The 6,373-nt window shown below is 32.5% G+C and overlaps 1 non-coding gene across 1 annotated transcript; it reads left to right on the forward strand.

Moving 5' to 3' along the window:
• Positions 1-2,182: 2,182 nt before the first annotated feature.
• On the forward strand, positions 2,183-2,256 carry TRNAN-GUU (transfer RNA asparagine (anticodon GUU)). Its single transcript has one exon. It is a non-coding gene; the product is annotated as a tRNA-Asn (tRNA).
• The last annotated feature ends 4,117 nt before the right edge of the window (positions 2,257-6,373 follow it).

Here is a 6,373-nt window from a genome sequence, read left to right on the forward strand (position 1 = left end):
ATTTAGCTTGTTAGAAAATATTTTAATTGGAAAAATCAATATAACTAACCATTTAGGTATATTAAGATAATTTTTATTTGATAATTAAGAGGTTAATTAGTATGTTTAATTCATTGATAAAATAATTATTAATAATACTATTATATTTTGGTTTAAAATATGTTTATTGCTATGGCTAATTAAATCAAATGACTATTACAATAGTATTATTATATTAATTCTATAGAGTTATTGCATGTAATATTAACTTTACTCAAATTTTATTTTTATTTCTTTATTTTGATAGAGGTATCTGGTCAAACTAGTGGCTACGCTAAGTCAATTAGTCAACAAAGTCCCAAATTCAGTCATAAACCCTAAAACGTGTATAATCATATAGTATATATAGATATAATATATATATATATATATATATATATATATATATATAATATATATATATATATATATATATATCTATTCATTCTAATTTTCTAAACCAAACTAATCATATCATTTTTGCAATACTAAGTTGATTGGATGGTGTAACACCTTATAAATCAACCAAAATCAATCTAAAATAAATTGTTAACACATTCAAGCATCTTTCCCTTGTGCATTAAGGCATTTTTTCAAATCAAATATTTCTCCATCCCGATGCATTGAGAGCTTTTCAAAATCTAAAAACAACAAACGCACAAACATTTTTTAGCCGAACTACGATACTCTGATCCCTCATTATGTTTGAGGGTATGTAGGCACAGAGTTGTAACACTCTAGCGAATACAATTATAAAAAACTCTTTTTTTGTCATTTTTGTAATTAAATATTTTCTTAATAAATAATAAAATAACTTTTCTTTTAAATAAATAAATAAGTAATTATGTAAGAATAAATAATTTAAACAAACATCTCTTAGGTAAGAACATCGTAACCCTAGAATTGGAGAAGACTCCCATTAAGTACAATGGAAGTGAGAGGTGCTTAACACATCTCTCTTACTTAACTGACTCCCGAATCCTAGGTCTCATCTTTAACTTTATGTTTTATCATTAATTCCCTGTTCCTTATGAACAAATAAATGATGACGGCGACTCTGTAAATTTTCCAGCTGCGACATATACCATATTTAAAGGGTGAATCCCTCAACTACGAGAGTGTCCCTCAGCTGAAGGCGAATATTTATTAAAGGACGAGTCCCTTAGCTGAAGACATATATTCATTAAAGGATGAAACCTTCATCCCGATGAGACTCCTTCGTCCAAAGACGACCATATCTAAATGGCAAGTCACTCAGCTACGGGAGAGTCTCTCAGCTGAGGGATGGGATATTTTACAGATGTCTCATGATTAATTAAAAAGTTTCAGCTAGAAATGTCAATCAATCACTTAGTTTGTCACGCTTACTTTCATTTAATCTAAGCAATGATAACATGTTTTTCGAGACCCTAAACACTAGTTCCACATGTTCGAAACATGTTGAGTTTTTTCATTTATCACGGAGGAGTGAAAAAGATCCTTTTGTGTGCACGTTCATTAATAACAATTGTCTTCTTCTTTGTGAGTCTTCTAGCCTCGTCCACAAAATAACAACATCAACGGCAAGAGTATTATTTATATTCAATAATAATTGAGACATTTGAAATTTTCTTCTTCTTATATATATATAATATATATATATTATATATATATATATATATATAATAATATATATATATTATATATATATTATATATATTATTTTCCTAACATCATATCGATATACATATCTTTCCCTTACTGACCCAATACACTAATGTGCCTATATTCTTCTTACCTTGGCCAAAACAGCATGAACACATATCAACAACATAACAACCATACACTTATTAGTTAAGAGAGTTGTACACATAACTTAAAACAAGATCAACAAGAAATATATTATGAGACTCAAGTGATCCAGTTAAAAAAATTTAAAATATAATTTGATTCAAATAAATATCATAAAAACCTACTAAAGAATTAGTGCAATCAAGTTTAATTTGTAAAAAAATGAATTTATTTTGAAGTTTATTCATTTATTTAAAAGTGGTAAATATATAAATACAAAATTTGTGTTTAACTTGTTGAAATTAGAAAAGCTTGTACTTAATTTGTCATTTACCCATCTATGATCTCGGGTTGAATGTATATCAATAGGCAAATTAGAGATTGTAACCAATAAGCTGGAATAGCTCAGTTGGTTAGAGCGTGTGGCTGTTAACCACAAGGTCGGAGGTTCAACCCCTCCTTCTAGCGTTTTTGTTATTTTTTTAGTTTTACGAATTACACTCACCGCTCCATTCGTAACTCTTATTTTTGACCAATCGCCATTGGAAACTTCAACGACTAGTTATTAATTCGTTCTTCCGTCCGTTTAATGAATGTGACGAATTGCACGGAAGCATATATTTCCTTTCGCCCTACGAATTTAATCTTTTAGGCTTAGGTGACAAATAGTAAAATCCAAAAGTGTGATGGTGCATATATCAATTGATTAAGTTATGCTCCTAAATTTTTGTAACTAATGGCAAAAGTTATTTGAAGTATAAAGTGTAATGATAAAAACAAACACAATGAAAGAAAGTAATAATATGATAAAATTTTTGGTAAGAAAAATATTTAAATAAATATAACATTGTATACATCAAAGTATGCAACTACTCTAATACTAAAGGTTTTATATTGCAAGACCTAAAAGTAATCATTTTAGGTTTATAAATTATACGTATGTTTTTAATGATATTTATAATTTTGTATTTAGTAAAATAAAACAAACTTAATTCCTTTATTTTTTAAAATCCTTTTAAGAAAATGTTTTATTTATCTTTGTTTTAAAATTTCAAAGCTAAATTATCTTTTCTTTATCAATTATAATATTATGTTATTAATAAAATTATATTTAAAAGAGTGTTGGAAACATCTTTCTTTCACCCCCTCCTTGTTACTCCGATCACTATTATAAATATATATATTTTTAAATTTTATTAAGTAATTGGTGTATTTTATTTATATATTGAATTAAATAAATATATTTTTAATAAATTTAAAAACTCATTTTTTGTACTACTTATCAATGTTTTGAAAATCGAAACTGGATCGATCAAGTAACGATTGAGATCATCTTAAAAACCATTAAAATTGGGGAAAATGGATCAAGTTGGAGATAATGCTAGAATCGGTGACCATATTTGATTTAGAGAACCGGTGGTCTAAATAATTGAACTTTGAAAAAATCATTTTTTTGGTGTTCTTCAAATTTATTTTCTTTTCTCAAAATCTAAATTTATTTTCTTTTCTAAAAAATTTCTCTTTGCAAAACATATAAACAGTGAGGTTTGAGGAGGAGTACACAACTATGGTGATTTAAAAGTATATACCAGGTCCATTAAAGGGTGACGACGTAACATGTCGTCTCTTCAAGTTTCCTAAGCAACCATTTGTTGAAACGAGAACCAATCATTTAGTTATGACACCCTTTTTCATATCGCTCGCCTTCATGCAAAAAACTTGGATGTGCCGTGTCCCTGTCCATAACGGTATGTGAGAGAGACTAAAAAAGAAGTAGCCACATTTTCCCAAGAAAAGGGGAAGTAACTATTTACTTTTCACACTCCGGAGAGTGGGTACTACTTCCTTGGATCTTAAGCCTCATACCTAAGGCGTTCCCATAAATACATCGACCATAAGGTTGAGAAGGACATTTAATTCACTCAAGAAAATACTAGTATACAAAGCTTCTCACCCTTCTCTATGTGAGCTAGATCTAACATCATAAAACCCTTAAAACCTTTGACATCCCTACAAAATTAGGGATTGTCACGTATTGTACTTTTAGCAAGTTCCCATTGTGGATCCCCGATAAAACTAACCTTAGCCATAATTACAATATTCATCTTGATTGATATCCTCGTGTTCAACTCCTCTGTCCATTATGGTGAACAAGAAGGTAGCAACTCTAACCAATAATGCATCTAACAACAAGGAGAATTCCATAACATAAGTGTGTGCTGCCATAGACAACTTATGCCATCAGAATCAAACTTTGGAAGATAACATCCTTCATACCTGACAAATCCAATAGAAGGATAACCCTCAAGAAGAGATCAAAATCCTAAACCCTAGCCTCTCTTAGATGAAATATGGGGGGCACCAGTGCCAAAGAATTTTAAGTCGCACTCGTTGGGCAAGTTTGATGGGGGACATGACCCATATGAACATGTTGCCTATGTCAATACACAAATGGAAATTATTAGAGCTTCTGATTCCTTATAGTGAATGTTTCTGTCTAAAACCTTTAGATATGAAACATTGAGGTGGTACACGGGCCTGCCATGACTCTTAGTCACCAACTACCATGATTTAGAAATAAACTTATCCATGAGTTTGCAGCAAGAAGACACAGAAAGATGGCTGCCACTAAACTTTTCAACATTCACTAAGGCCATTCTAAATCTTTGAGTCAGTATCTCGCCGCTTCAATGAGGCGACAACCAAGGTCGTCCACCCCAACCAGGAAATGTTTGTATGCTCATTTCAAAATGGGCTAAGGGAAGTACATTTAAAGAGTGAAAGGATATCTTATCGAATCCTCCCATAGAGGCGATCATATACTTTGAATCCTCATGGAGAAATCCCTGTATCCCTTTAAGGTGATTAGACATATTGGATCCTCGTGATGGAATCCTTTCTTACCTTCAAGGAATTCTCATATGCTGGATCCTCATGAAGGAATCCTTTCCACCCATAAAGGTTTTGGTTTTGCTACCTCCTTCTCCTTCTCTTTCTTTAAGGTCTTCACTATCGCTTGACATTTGGCAAGATTCCCTTTGGAGTCGGCAAACTTCGACTTTAACTCACTCTTAATATGGGAGTTCTTCTCTTGGTCAACGTGCTCCATCAACAAGACCATTAAAAAGTCGTTCTCCTTTAAGTCAAACAACTTAAGAGGGACCTTGGTGTATATGGCCTTATAGCCACTTGATAAATCTTCATGGATGGGAAGGAGGGTGCCGATGAGTTTTATGGAGTTAAATGTGAGATCATTCCACATGGAAGATTGAGAATGCAAATCATTCCCTACATGAGATGGAAGCTCGCCAACCCTGTATGCTTCAGGGATCTGAATCACCTTTGAAGCGGGGGAGGAGCCCACATCCTCTAGATTTTATTGGCGCAGGACTCAATAGGCACGTCACCCTCAATTTGTATCTTGGACCATTATGTGTTCAAGACATATAGGCGACTCTGAAGATTATTTGTTCTCGAGAGCTCATCCTTTTTCTTGGCTATTCGCTTCTTCAAAGAGATTTTTGACATTTTATCTGCAAAAAAGAAAAAGAGAAAACATGAGTGACTTGGCCATCAAAAAATCCCAAATAAGGGTTGATTCCATAATAAACTTACTTAGATATTTATCCATGTCATTATCATCCGTCTGGTCCAAGATGATCATGGTACAAGAGTTCATGACCTCAAATACATCCAAAAGCTGGACTACCTTCATCTAGTCATGTGTGAGGTGATCAAATTCGTAGCCAGTGATTGTTACTGGATTGTATGTCCAGGCTAGATGAAAACAAGGAGTGTATGTGTTTTAGGTGTTGTGAAGGGACTTAGGTTATACAAAGATATCCATAGGCAATGTATGACAAGATTGGGACCTTATTCAAAAATGTAAGCAATGTGGAAAGCGTTAAATATGTTTTTCGAAAGATAATAGAAACAAATAACAACTCTATTTTGTCTTCTCTCCTAAATATCTCAATCTTAATCTATATGTAAATTAAATATCAAGTTAAACACAAGGCAAAAAAAACCTCTTTTCCATCTCCTTCTCACACCAAACCTCTTTTCCATTTTGTTTGAAACAAACACCCCATTGGTTTTTAAGAGAAAACTTGTAGGTGTTGGACTTTATGGTTCAATAACATAACGAAAGGCAACAACACAACCATGGCAGAATGATCTTTCGCTGCTGCCCATTATGTGTTTGATAAAATTCCTCAACTAGACAACTTTTGTATTAAGTAGGTGAGAAGCACAACTTTTAATTGTCTAATAGTTTCTACCTAAATAAGAGGTTTACATTGTCCATTTCGATGATTCCATTGGTATCCAAATGGTAAGGATGAGAGCAAGTATATTTCTCGTATGGTGTCTCATCTTAAGACGGTACACCTATGTAGTAACAAACAAAAAAGTGCCATACAAAATGCAATTAAGAATGATCGAGATTTATTTACGGAATTGGAGGATTCTTTGAGGGTGGTTGAGCAATAATTATGCGGAAGGTGTATGAGCATTCATAACATAAGTTGGGTATGTCATCATCTTGATGGTTTGGTTCGTGTCACTCATGGGACAAGGGAGGTTG

The sequence above is a fragment of the Lathyrus oleraceus genome, chromosome 7 (assembly GCF_024323335.1).
Source record: "Lathyrus oleraceus cultivar Zhongwan6 chromosome 7, CAAS_Psat_ZW6_1.0, whole genome shotgun sequence".
Lineage (NCBI taxonomy): Eukaryota > Viridiplantae > Streptophyta > Magnoliopsida > Fabales > Fabaceae > Lathyrus > Lathyrus oleraceus.